Source organism: Argiope bruennichi, chromosome X2 (assembly GCF_947563725.1).
Source record: "Argiope bruennichi chromosome X2, qqArgBrue1.1, whole genome shotgun sequence".
NCBI classification, from domain to species: domain Eukaryota; kingdom Metazoa; phylum Arthropoda; class Arachnida; order Araneae; family Araneidae; genus Argiope; species Argiope bruennichi.
Window position 1 is genome coordinate 93,480,453 of NC_079163.1, and position 15,167 is coordinate 93,495,619.

The window sequence follows — 15,167 nt, forward strand, 5'->3', positions numbered from 1 at the left end:
GATGTGATGATTTTTCATGACGAATATCATTCAGTTCAAAAATTTTCTGTTAATTATTGAAGAATATTTAACCTGCATTTGAAAAGGAATTTATCTCTCAGCTTCGGAATTTTTTATTATAAATTAATTGATTATTATGCGTTTAGCTTCAATCATTTAAGCAAAAATGAGTACATATTTTTTTTATTTAAATCTTAATTTAATTTAATAATTTGATTACAGAAGAAGAATTCATAAAGTAATTTCTAGAGCATTAAAAATATTCCTGGTATGAAGGCGTTATGAGACTGAAAGTATAGTTGTTAAATTATATAAATTAAAATTAGCAACTTTATAACAATCAAAAGAAAGAAAATGTTTCATATCTTTGTAATCGAAAATCATGAATTTCTGTGCTTTGCTTGATATTTGCTTCTATAATTTAAATGCTTTTTAAAAAATTGTTTATATATATATATATATATAGCAGGAAATGTAAATATACCCATTTTCAAAGAAAGAAGCCATTATTAATTTCTTTGATATGAATTTTAAATCAAATAATTTTAGATTGATAAAAAAAATAGCAAGCGACTTTTCTGCACAAATTTGAATCAGATTAATAATATATAAAAATTTTACCCTATCTTTCTTATAGTTGGTTATTTTATAGTTATATATTTCACAGAATAAGCATCCATCAAATTAAAATAAAGATATTTATTAAAGATAAAATGTTTCAACAAAATTATATTTTTTAACTATAACTTATAAAGAAGTACTTTTTTATGCAAATAAAATGTTTTTCATACAGAAATTTTCTGGAAGATTAATTTGCTCAGAATCAAAGGAAGCTTTTGAACCACAGCACATAAGTAATAGTTACTTCTAGAAATATTTTCCTTAGAGTTATGACAGCGGTTCCTTCAAGAAATATTTTACTAACAATTATGAAACATAAATTGTACAAGTTTTATGCACAGAAAAGTTAAGTTAAAAAGTTCGAAAACACGGATGGAAACGAAGACCTTTTGCATAAACTTATGCGGTTGGCAATATTTGACTCCTGGACTGTAAATTTGGTTATTTTTTATTTATACACCGAGAGATATAAATAAATGCTAGAAGAGTTACCCTCCGGAAACTGGTATGCATTATAATTTTAAACAACCTAATGCAAACTGAACCAGCATTCAAATAGTAGGGAGTTTTCATTAAATATGAACACCTCCTCAGTTAGTCTAACCTATTAAGGGATAGACTGTTATTACGGCCCAGAACGGAAGCTGCTTACTTCTAATTTATGAAATGCTGAACTTCCCCTTCCGCCATGTTTGGATGATTTTGTCGAACAATATATTGAGGAATAATGCGATGGTGAAACATATAAAAATTATTTATTACTGTAACCTGCATTTCTGAGTTGCCACCAGACTTCATTGTTTTTTAAAAGAGAGCTGACTTCTAAAAAATCCGTTCATCATATTAAGAGAATCAAATAATGCCAAAAAAAAAAATTACATATCATTCCAAAATTGTTAGAAATTAGAAAAAAAAAAAAAAAAAAAAAACTATGCAATTCGTTCTGGCATGAAATATAGGTTGGATCTTCTACGACAGAATGAATTTGTCGTTTAAAGGCTTTATTGAATTCTCAAATATTATACAAAATGATATTAGGTAAATTTTATAATATTAATAAAAGTTCAAAATTAAATTGTACAGATTTACACAATAAATGAAACAGAAAAGATTCGATCAATAAGAAAGTGAACAACTCTAGAATAAAGTACCTCGTGATTAAAACTTTAAAGAAAAAGTGAATTGATTCACTTTTACCAAATATTTTCTTATGTATTTTTAACTAAATTTCTTAAAATTGAGATTTAAAAGTTATTCACCAATGTAAAAAAACTTATTACACATAATTTCTTAATTTAAATGGAATATCATTCAACAACCATTTAATTCCAACTATCGGATGGGAAATAATTTTTTTTTAAAAAAATAGTATTTATTTTATTTATTTAGTTTCTTATGATAGGTTATCAATACTTTTTTTACGTCTAGTGAATTACATTTTAAAATTAAATCATTTCACAAGTCAATGGACTTAAATTAATGAAGAAGTAGTTTTATCTGCAAAAGAATGCTTTTTATAGGCAATCTAATATCAGTTATTATATTCAAGAGCTCACGAAGATATATAATTGAAGAATTAAAAATATGATTGCTTTGAAATAACAGCAAAATAATGAAATATGTAATAAATTCATGTTATGTAGAAGTAAAGAGTGCTAAGGCAGGTTTTTTTCCTTATTTTAAAATCGACTATCTATTTTACTATCAAGGAATTTCAATGGGCATTCACTAAAATCGAGTAGTTTAATTTATTTCCTAGAATTTAACAGAATTAAATTTTTTCATTTTTTATATCTAGAAACTATTTTTCAGATTACTATTAGACTTTTTTAGATGCTATTATTATGACATTTTAACTTAGTAGACTTAGTAAAAGACCTTGCTTTTACACATCAAATTATTATATTATTATTGCTTTTACACATCAAATTCCAATTTTTAAAAAATGCCACGAACAGACTAACAATAAAAAATAACTGGTTATATTATATTAACGTCCCGTTTTAAAACAACACTAGGGCTATTTTGGGTAAAAAATAACTGGAAGACATCTTTCTACTGAAAACAATTATATATATATATATATATATATATATATATATATATATATATATATATATATATATATATATATATATATATATATATATATATATATATATATATATATATATATATATATATATAAATTTAACAACTTAATATGGAAAAATCCTCCTTTGTTCCCCTAAATTAAATAATTATCTAACTATTTTTCGAAGCTCTAGAGAGTACTATTGACCTCCGTAAACTTTCCCATTTTAGTAACACCTTGAAAGGGGCTTAAAATTTGCATTTACAGTGAACTTATATTCTTTAGAATTCAATGAAGATTATTTTCTCATGTATGAAATGTAAAGTGAAATAAGTTTTGTTTCAGATCATTCAGCCATAAAAAGATCTCTACTTTAATCGTGATGCTATAGCAGCATTTGAAACAATTACAGATAGATATATTGTTCGATTTGGAAAAATGCTCTAATTATTTTAAAGCAATCAATGGCCGGAGGAAACAGAATTTGTTCTCTGGATAATATGTGGTTTAAAATAGTGATATTCAAAGCTTTATAGGTCAACCAGTTTATGCTGTAGAAGAAGGGAGTTTTTTTTTTCACTTCAAATGGTAACGTGTCTATAATATTTTATTAAAAAATACAAATAAGATAGAAAAACTGTATAAACCTTCAGAATTCGTTAATTTCTTCAGCAGTTTACTTATTAGTCCAAACAATAAAAAATATAAGTGTTTTTTACAACTGGTAGTTTAGACCTATCTCTAATGATTTAGTAATGATATATTGGTATGAGTATTTGTTACGATTAGAGTGAGCACACTATATATTGCTCGGATTAAAAGTATTTTTCTCCTTCGAATGATTTTTTTGTTCAAAAAGTTTTGAAATTAAATATGCATTTCACCACGATACAGTATAATAAAAACTCCTATTACTAACCTGGTGATTTTTCTGAAACTACAATTATTTATTGCCCCATCTCATGAAATTTATTCAAAGCATTTAAGTAAAAGTTTGAATTTTTTAAATAAAAAATTATAGTATTAATTAAAATAATTAATTAGCATATTCATTGATATCTTTGCACCCGAACTAATCAATTTCGGGATTTTTTTATTTTATTGGTCTTATTTTGTTTAACAACTCTTTTTTTTTTCAATTGGACATTTATGTTTTCCAAGTCAACTCAATGTGATTTGAAAATTTCCATTGAAACTTTTTCTTCGCATATACGGATTAATTTTTTAAAAAAATGTCAAGATTTAATTATTCTATTGCAATTTATTCGAATAATCTTCATTCTCTTGATTTCTTTACTGAAAGAATTTTACAATATAGTATTGTATACTTATGTACGAAATGAAGTTATGATTATGGTTCCGCTAAAAAATTAAGATTTAAAATATGTGTATTGATCACAACTAGATACTTTTAGTACTTTACTCTTTTGTGAAACTTTGGTATTAATAACCTAAACAATAAAACATTAAAACAGCTTTAAAAATTCTTTTAAAAATAAAAACATATATATGGGAGTATATATATCTGTTTTTAAGGAGTAATGTATGAACATTATGGATGTATTGTATTTATTCCACAATAAACTGAAAATTAAAGATTTAAATGAATAATGCTAATATAAATATTCTTCAAGATGTATTTGATTTGGGAGCCATATTTTTTTTAACAATTTATTGTTTTCATTGCGCATTAATTTCATGAATTGCATTCCCATAAATAGGAATTTTAAAAAGGATAATTATATTTTTCAAGATTTTAAAAGTATCTTGTTATAGGGATTATATCGTTATTGATTTATAGAAGAGACCCAAAAATGAAAATGAAAATATATATATATACATATATATCTTTTTTTTTTCAGAAAAATTTTATAGTATCCCATTTTTATGTATATTTTATTATCATTATTTTGTGTTCACTTCTACTTGTGACTTACAAATTAAGATATGCTTGCTCAGTTTTTCGCAATGAAAAAAATATTGGGTTTGTGGTTTTCTCTAATTTAAAACGAAAATACTTTATAATTAAATAATTTAAGAATAATTTAGAGCTATCAAAATGTCCATTGTTAAATCATTTTTATTGTTGGTTTCTTGAGTTTAAGTAAGAGATGTAAATTTTTGAGTGTCATGGTGAACTGTATTGTTTTTTTGTATTCGTATAATATTTAAATATGAGCTTATTATGTATTATACTTCCATATTATGTATTGTAAATTATATAATATCTGTATATGAACATAAATTTTAAAGCAGATAAATAAAAGGAATATATAACATTAATTAAAAATGGCTTGTAATAATTTGTTTTATTTCATATTGCTTTGCTCTTTTTATTCTTGTTTAAATACAGTGCAAAATACACCGATATGGATTATATATATGTATATAATGTTTTATCTCGATATTATTTATTATTTTACTCTGGAATTATGTAGATACGAAAGCTAAACCCAATATCAGGCTTTCCAATGAGGCTTCATTTTGAAGAACATAAATCATTGATAGATTCTCTTTACAGCAACTTTTCTGAAAAAATTATGAACTTCCCTTGATAAATGTAACATTTCCGACTTTAAACGACATACTTAAAGTTTCCGTTTTGGGGCCAAAAATTTGTACACTTTCCAACGTCGTAAAGGCACAACTCATAAATATTGCATGACACGAAGCAGAGAGAGAGAGAGAAACAGCACAATCCCGTGCCCTGTTTTTTGACAACCATCCTCCATTGACGGGGCCTACACCTGGTTCTACTCCAGTGACCTCATGAATAGGCATCCGAAGAATTCCTCCCCTTCCGAATTCTTTTGCTGCACAACGAGAGAGGGGAGGTCTTTCTCCCCTGATTGAACTCCCCCTTTTTCTTTAGCGTACGGTGCGAGGGGGGTGGCGATTGGTGGGGAGGCAAAGGATAGAAAAGAAGGGGCGGAAGAGGCCGATGATGAGCAGAACGCTCATTGGATGAGAGAGAGAATGTTTTGCGTAACAGGAGGAGCCCCAGGAGTGAGGCGAGGATTCTAAGAGGCTGAGCTCCGAGAAAAGGCAATTGGGCTTCTGCCTCAGCAATAGCAGGCGGCGTTATAATGAGAATCGATTCCGGGCCTTTGGCGTCATGCATTTTTTAAGAGCTGAACGGGAAAGATGTGGAAGGCTGCTCTTTGAGATGCATTCCTCCTCATTATGCAGCTACCTTTCTCGGCTGGGGGATGATGATTTTTCTTTTGGGTCCACCCTAAAACTTCGCGAGCACGGACAGAAGCACAAGAATGTAAGTGATCACTATACAGGGGGCTCTTTTAGTCCTCCAAAACAAACATCACGTTTATCACTAGTCGCACTCACTCACACTTGCTGGAGTGGAGTTGCTTTTGCCACAACTTGCTTGCCTTGCTTCTCCTTTCCAGTAGCAACTTCCATTTGTTTTTCAACGCCTTGCGCAAGATGCGATCAATAGATTCGCCTAAAGTATTATCTACCAACAACAACGAAAGTGAAACTTTAAGCTAAGCTAACAAATAGTTTTAATATTTTTACATTTCTTGGATTAAGAGGAGCTTTAGGTTAAATAAATTAATAATGAATCATTTATTCAGATCCTTTTCAACAATGACGCCTAATAAAATATTTGTCTCTTCAGTACTCATGAGAATAATTTCAGGGCTTCAATATTCGTAATATAATTTAATGAACCACTATCCGCTTATTTGAACATGTAAAAGAACAAAGCGCTTAGAAATTCATTATTCTATTCTCATTCATTATTTTAGTTAAATGAGAATCGAAACATTCATTTGTTTAATTTAATTTCTCGGTTGCCGTAAAAGTTTGCAGGTTCTTAATGTACAAAAATATGCTTGCTTTTAAAATGCCTTAAAAGGCCTTTCTCTTTTAATTAATAAATGCTATAAAAGTTCCATTTTTAAATTAAATCCAAACATAGTTTCCAAGATTTTAATTAGTTAGTTCATTATACAGTTCGCTCATTTTTTAAGTGAATAGATTGTGAAATACTGAACCCTATTTTAACGAGAAACAATGCTAAATATGTAGAAAATATTAAATGTATAAATATTTTGGGATCTTTTAAGATTAGAGGAAATCTAATTTCATCAAAATTCCTTAAGAATATTGAAAGACATCTCTGAAAAATACCGAATAAGATTTTAACAATAAATGATGCTAAGTATTTAGAAAATATTCCATTTATAAATATTTTAGGCTCTTTTGAGATTAAATGAAATGGAATTATCAAATTCTTTAAGACTATTGTATGACATTACTGAAAAGTCTATTAATAATTTTTTCGTTTTTTCTTTTTAATTTAATTTTTTTTGAACATTGAATGTCTTCATACATATGAAATATTTCTTTACATCGTTTTATATAGTCTGAACTAAAAAAAGAAAATTTGGCATCTTTTAACATGATGTTCTTCAAAGTGAACTTTAAATTTAGTATTAAGTGATGTGAAATGTCAAGCAAAGTATAATAAAATTTCGATCAGTTTTCAGTCTAAAGCAATCATAATATAAAGGGACAGAGATAATGATCAGGAAACACATTTTATTTTTCAGATTATATCCGTTTCTAAATTTTCTCTAAGACAATATCTTATGAAAATCAGAACAGTAATAATGCAACCGGAATTATAGAAAATAGCGAATATCGGCAACAATAAATTTCTACAATGTTTCTAGTTTTTATTGAACAAATGTTTCTAGTTTTTATTCAAACAGAGGCGTTAGATGATTTTACTAAACTATCCTAAAAATATATTTTAGGTTAAAAAGTTATTCATATTTTATAAGTGGCTTGTTGCACACTGAATATTTTTACAATCGATAAATCTTATTTGTTCTTGAACTTTTCACCCGATCCTTTAACTCAATTGTCTTTTTACAAAATTATTTCTTAGACAAGGAAAATAATTAAAAAAAAAATATCCATTTTTTAAAATTTTTATTAATATTTTTAATAATGTCTTATTAATATTTTTATTTAATATTTGAATTTTAATTTATATCCAGTTTAAATAAGTTTTATAAAAATTAAAGATTCATCAGTATAATTAAATTTTAACGGTTTAGTAAACAATCGATAAGAATCTCAATATTTTTAAAGTTTAATAACAGTGGAGTTTTAGTTCCCAAAAGTAAACAGAATGCTGAGATTCTTTTACTAGTATCAATGACAAGCCCTGATTCAGTGAGAACTAAGGAATAAGAAATTAAAATAAAAAACCTATTAACTTTCTACTCAATAAGTTAACAGTATAAACTTTTAACGTGAATGATATTTATGCTTTTCTTTCTATTTTTCAATTGATTCATACTTCACAGATTTCTTTGAATAATTGTTGGCAACCATGAAATGCTAAAGGTTTGAAAATTAGCTTATAATTAATATCAAAATTAAAGACCTGATGTTATATCCAAATAAAGAAAACATATGAAACAGCAGCTAAACTTATGTGTTATCTTTCCTTTTCTAATTTTCATTTGATCGTTTATTGGAAATAAATTTCATGTTTCTCTATTATGGCAATTTATTCAACACCTTTATGTATACAGACTTGATATCTATTTAAAAATCCTACTATCAGGTAATGAAAAAGCAGCCATCGAGTCATTTTGGACAGCTTAAGAGAAAAAAAAAATATACATTTCAGTTACTTCATTAGTCAATCAATTCACACTGATTAAACTTTCTCGAGTTTTTTTTTTTTTTTTTTTTTTTTTTTACTACATCATTTCGTTAAAGCCTATTTATTAAATTTTTTCACCTGTTTCTAACTGAGCAATTTTTTCAAGCATTGCCAGCGAAACAAGAAATCAAAGATATTTGAAGCATTTAAAAGGGAAAAATTGTTGTGATGAAATGGTCAGTGAAAAATTTTACTACCAAAAACTTACTACTTGACAGTTAATTTAGACGATGGAAGTAAGAAGTGTACTTCTAAAGTTCCCCTCCAATATACATTTTAAAGATGCTTATATAGTTTCTTTCTAGAAAATACAAAAAAAAAAAAAAAAATGAGATTGAGAATTGAGATGATATCCTGTTGTGTTCCTGGATCAGTAAAAAGACATTTTCCCCGTTAATTATTGAAATATTTTGAAACTCTGCTTTCCACTGAAAATTAAGTTGGTTAGTTCATGAATTTCTTTTTATCATCAAAAACATTTTTCATACACTTATGAACACCTAAAAGCTTCTGATAATTGTAAGGAAGGAAATTTTAAAAGTTAGTAAAGAGGAGAGAAGACTTTGATTTAAAAAATTTCTAACCTATGGAATCTTTGTTAGTCTGAACAAAACTCAAACAGTCGAAGAGATGAAGTTTAAACACTGAAATTAATCCTTCTTTTATTGCCATAAAGTATCAGAGTGATATTTGACAAGGAGTGAAGCACCTGAAAATTAGCCGAAATTTCTATTGAAGGAATCACTGTAAATTTCATAAAATTTCTCATTGTCGTTTCGATTTAATTCTTATTTATAATAGTAAATACGGGAATTACTATTAATATTAGATTAAGCAAAATAATTACGGGAATTTTCTCGATTGTGCATCATGAGGTTCATTATATTAACTCCTCTATGTTTTTTGATATAATAAATCTACAAAGTTTCTCTGGATTAAACTTTTTATTATGATAAAATTTTATTAATATTTAATTATATATTAATTTTTTATTCATGATTTCGTCACAAATATAATAATTATCATATACATATATGTAGAATAACTATTATATATAAATTTGACTTGATTTATTTACTTCTCATTTAAGACATAAAATACCAAATTTGTCAAAAGTAACTTTTAAAAAATTATTTTCAAAGCATTTGTAGATTTAAAATTTGAAAACTTCTCGGGATGTTTTTTATTTCATTTAAAGGATAGAAAAATGGAAATCCACTGCTATTAGAATCATGTTCTTAACGTTGCACTTAAAAGAAATTTTTCTCCTTTTGTAAAAGAGAAAACATTGACTGTTTTTTTTTAACTCTATGCATTTGAAATTCCTTTTATTTTATTGTGTAAACAGCTGCATCAATTTGTAAACGACATCACAAAATAAGCAAGTGCTCACAATTCAAACTTCATTAATAAATTTTCAAAATTTTAAATGCTGCTGAGTATTTCAAAAATTAAATTTTAACATTTTTCAATTATTGTCTTTATAGAGGTCCTTATATTATGTTATGTAATATCGCAAACATTTTTTATTTTTATTTTTTCTAAAAATTAAAAAAAAAAAGATGAAAATAAATTACTTCTTTGAAATTTTTCAGACATATTCGTGTCTTAAGTAAGAGATAATTTCATATCCGAATTTATTGATATATGTATTTCTAGAGTAATCAAATAAAATTTTACACCTTCATTTTAGCAATGAAATCTTAGACACTTTGGTTAAAATCCTTTCAAAATTTAAATTTTCCCTTGTTTTCTAATCTTTTGACAAGAATTGCTACATCAGAAAGAAGTGCTAATCTTTTATTTATTAGGTTTGTCATCCAGCTTCAATTTATTTCGTTTTTTATTCATTTTTAGATTTTTCCAGAAGAAAGAATTGGCCGCTATAAGGATCAAGGAACTCTCTAATTTTTGTTAATAAATTGTCATCGAAGCATAAAGTTACAAAGAAGTTTGCCGTTATCAACGAGTAAGATTTACAATATTTTATACTTCAATATAGCAGTTTTATTCAAAACTATGAAAAAATTCCAATAAATGCTATCTTCCTGCCATTTAAAATTTGTCACTTGATTGATATGTAAATATGCTTTTATGATTTAAAGAATATATTATTTAGATGTCTATTATCACTTTTATTCTAAATTTAATACATATAACTTGTTGCAATTTCTCACTCTCTCTCTCTCTCTCTTTTCTTTTTTCTCTTTTTACTAAACCTTTCTGCTATTATAAGTTCGCTTTGAATTAAATAGACAAATATGAGCTTCTTAGAAATGGTTTTAATTCACTAATTTGAATTTTTTTTCAAATTTTAAAGTTGTTGTTGTTTTTAATTTTGCCATGGACTCTGCAAAAATCAGTTTGAAAAATATTTAATAAATATTATCAAAACATATTTTGATTATAACACAAATATAAAAATGAAATTGTATTACTTAATATATATTTTTTTTCCTTTTACGGATTACTAAAATTTTAAATAGAAAAGAAATCTCTAATTTATATTTCTGGAAAAGAATGATGATTTTCTCGTGGATTTCAACAAAGACTCAGAAACAATATTTATTGTTTAGATGGAAGCTGCTAAGGAAGTTTCTAACCATAAAAAAGTTGCAAGGTATTTTGTTCATTCCCCCAAAGTCGTAGCTTTTTTTCTCTTTCTCTTTCCTCAACACAGTTTTCAAATCTAAGCAGAGCTTGAAGCAATGAGTATCAAAAGAACACACAAATATCAAAAATATTTTAATAGTAACAACAAATGCTTTAACGATTATTCTTAAACTGTAATTTTAAATCCAAACACAGCATTTAAAATAAATTCATTTAATTATAAATAGACATTGGTATACATCTGCTTTAGCAAATGGAAGAATTTTTTTTAAATGTTTCTTTTTATAAACACAAAGAGATTCAATATATAAGAAGTATGAATACAGAAATATCAATTACTTTAAAAGAAATTGGAATTGCATACAAAGAAAGATTGCTTATGACAAAAAAATAAACCATAAGAATAACTACAAAACTATGATAATTATTTCATAATTTAAAGTAGTTTATAATTTCACGCAATTTTCAAAAATTTCTTCATTATTTTGGATTTTAATAAATGCATTTCACATCAATTAAGAAATGATAAAGATACAGAGAGAAAAAGGGAAACATGTAATTTTGTTTCAAAATTTCTTTTATTTTGGATTTAGATTCTGATTTTCAGTATTCTTTTTCGATACTTCGAAATGAACAAAATTACTTTAACTCCTTTTTCTGTCGCATTTTTTTACGAGTTGGTTAGATAGTGAAGTAAATTTTATATGATATTAATTGAACAAGAATCCTTTCTTTAACTATTCGACATAAAAAGTTATTTTACTGGAGACATTAACAATATTTTTTCTCTTAATGAAGCAATTGGAAAATGGATATTTGCAGTGCATGAATTTATAAACCAAATCTCTTCTATTTATACTCTTCTGATGTTTTTTCTTCTTCAGTCGGGCTCATTAAAGATCGAGCGGCTAAATGTTTGGATACTAAGATTGAATAGTCTTTGTTGTCTAGAATTGTCTAGAATTTGAGCCAAAGAACGGTGATTCGTAGGCAATAGACATTTTTATGCCAAAATGTTCGCTAAGAGGTTTCATTCTATTTTTTTTTTCTATGTGAATTTCTTATTTTTGAGAAATGTTTTCCTTATCCAGGTTGAAAGACTTTTAGTTCAGTTATATAGAATATATTAACGTACAGAGCCAAACTTCTGTTTCACTTAGATTCGTACATAACAGCATTTTTCCTATCCTATGTATATCAGCATTTAGAAATCCGTATTCTTTTTTTGTTTCGTATTGATACAATTCATATTAAACTTCATTTCCAAAGAATTTGTAACATTAAAATCATTTGCATTTAATCTTCTGCTAAAGAAAAAAAACACTCTTCCTTGAAAAAATATTTATACATATATTTATACATATATATATATATATATATATATATATATATATATATATATATATATATATATATACACATAAGTTCAAATTTAAATACTTATTGAGAATGTTTCGATATTAATTTTTATAAAACAAATTAACAAGAAATATTTGTGCATCTTTCAACAAATTGCAGAGATATTCACTTAAACCTTCAGAGACGCAGGCGTTACGAAAGCTCATCAATACGTAATGTGCGTTAAAAAACGAGTCTTATGAGCTTTGACATTTTGATATGCTCAGAATTAGGGAGAGAACTGGTGGAAATGCATGACCATTCCCTTTGTGCATTATTGGGCACATAGTCCACTGCTAAGGAATGGGACTAAGAATATGGAATTCTGTCTATTTAAGTGCTAATTCGAAGACGGGAGTCACTAAAGTTGGAAATTTCAAAAGAATTTCTAATAGCAGAGTGTGACTTATTTGCTGACGAAAGACATTCATTGGATGCGACAGTTTTCCTCCAGAAAGAGGTACATTCTAAATACGCAGATTCGGTGATGTCTTCGGGAATTTCAAGAGAAACAGTAAGAAATTTTAGATGTATAATTTGAGAATTCTGTGAACCAAAAGCATGCGAATCTACACTTTGTTTTCGAAATATTTTCTTAAGAAAATAGCAAGCAAAATTTGCATATTTTTAGACAAAAATATATAAATGTTCACTGAAAATTTATTAATATTTCGCTATTTTATCTATAATAATAGAAGTAGAAATACAGACAATTCTTTGAGATTTAGAAAAAAAAATTCTTATAAACTTGACTTTAAAAATAAAATTTACACTTTTGCCTTCCATTTGAATGCTTCTTTAATAGAAAAGGAACATGGGGGGGGAGGTTATTAGGCTATAACCACAATATAAAACATTTATTATTTTTGTTATTTTTATGAAAAATAAAGTAATGGCATATAAATAAAATAAAATAAAACATGTTGCAAGTTTAAATCTTTAGTTCAATTGGAAATTTATTTTATAAAGAAAAATATTCTTGTCTGAAAAATCACATCTTTAAATGGAAATTCAAAATTACTTCCAATATTATCTAAATGCTGACAAGATAATTTTTAGTTCTAATCATCTTTCTTTTCGATATCTAAAGACGCTATTTTTTTAGAATACTAACAATTTTACATTTTTTTTTAATTTTGCGATCATTTGGTAAGGAAATTCAATATTGTTTTCTGAAATTGCAACACTTCTCCTTGCAAGCATTTTAAAATTTTAACATGGCAATGACTTTTAGCATTTTGTATAGAAATACAAATTTCGTTCTAAAATTGTTTCATGAGCTAGATTTCTCTCTTTGCTTCCAGCTATATTTTTCCAATTATTTTAAATTTTCATCCTGTATTGTGAAAGAATTCTCTCGCTCGAAAGTTCCTTAATTAACAGGAATTTTACTTGATTGCATTTTGTATCATACGATAGATGCGAAACGATCACAAGAAAAAAAGTTACATGAAAGACAACTGAAATCAGAAGAAAGTAATATTCCCCAAAATCTCTAGTATAACTTTGAAAGACAAAATTTCATAAATTCAAAAAAATTAATTTTAAATTATCAAATGTAATAAGTTTCTTTCAATTATGAAATTATTTTTATTATTATTTTTGAAATTCTTCATTTATATTATATCTGCTCTTAGATACACATTCACTGGAAAAAGATTAATAAAAAAAAATTTTAAAAAAATTTCTTATGTTGATAACGTCTGCATTATGCATTGTTCTTAATTAACATGAGAAATATTTTCTGAAAGAGAGCGAATGGTTTCTTTTCTTGATCTGGAGAATTCACTACTCTTTCACCTCCACCCCTAAATAAAATTACTTTTTGTGATTTTTTTCTTGTAAAAGAAGATTAATCAACCCAAATTGGAGCAATGATGCATATTTTTGCAATTTACATTTTTTATTATATTTAAATGTGAATAGTTTAGACAACTTGTGAATGTAACATGGCAGACAGTAATTTGAATAAAAATAATAATTAAAAAGATTCTCTACATCATTGCAATATTTTTTATTTATGTAATTTGAAAGATAGTATTCTCCTTCATAGCAATTTAAAGAATAGAATTTTGTGTAATAAAAGATAAATGTTAAAAACATAATATAAGGACGCATTTGAATTAGATTTTTTGCATTTATTCCTTTTAATAGTTATAAAACTTGATTAATGAGATATTAATTACTCAGATCCTTTTCTGCATTGTAATGATTTCTAGAATTTTTTAAATAGTTAAAATAAAACAATTTGAGCTTGTAAAACTTAGAAAAAAATTTAAACTATTGGTTGGTTGATATCACGTTTATGATTTAATTTTAATTGGAATGCTTTTATATTTCAATAATCTTAGAGGAGGTTTCTTTATAAGATAAATTCATTCTAATGAATTTAAATGTTTAAAATATTATATTTCTTTTTGTTTATAAATATTTCGCTAAATCATAAAAATAAAATTCTTCGAAAGAGGAAGACAGAGCATAAAAATGAATATTTATTTGCATACAAAAATTATGAATTTATATTTGATAAGAAATTTTGTATATTTTTGCACTTTTTTTCTGGTTTAAATTTTCTTTGGAAAAAATATTTCTTATTTCTAATTACAAAATATAGTATAAACTTTAACAGCGTAGGATATAATGGTTAGTTGCCAGGTAATGTAGGGTAACTGTGTGACAACTGAGAGCACGGATAATCTGGATATACCATTTATGGATTTTTTTTAATTTACTGATAAAAAGAATTTCCAAATC

The 15,167-nt window shown here is 26.1% G+C and overlaps 1 long non-coding RNA gene across 1 annotated transcript in view; it reads left to right on the forward strand.

Annotated features, from left to right (window-relative positions):
• Window positions 1-10,372, forward strand: part of LOC129960992 (uncharacterized) — a 74,400-nt gene extending 64,028 nt beyond the window's left edge. Inside the window, exon 4 of the long non-coding RNA XR_008783739.1 lies at window positions 10,260-10,372. This is a non-coding gene — a long non-coding RNA (uncharacterized LOC129960992). The remainder of the gene's footprint in view (window positions 1-10,259) is intronic.
• The last annotated feature ends 4,795 nt before the right edge of the window (window positions 10,373-15,167 follow it).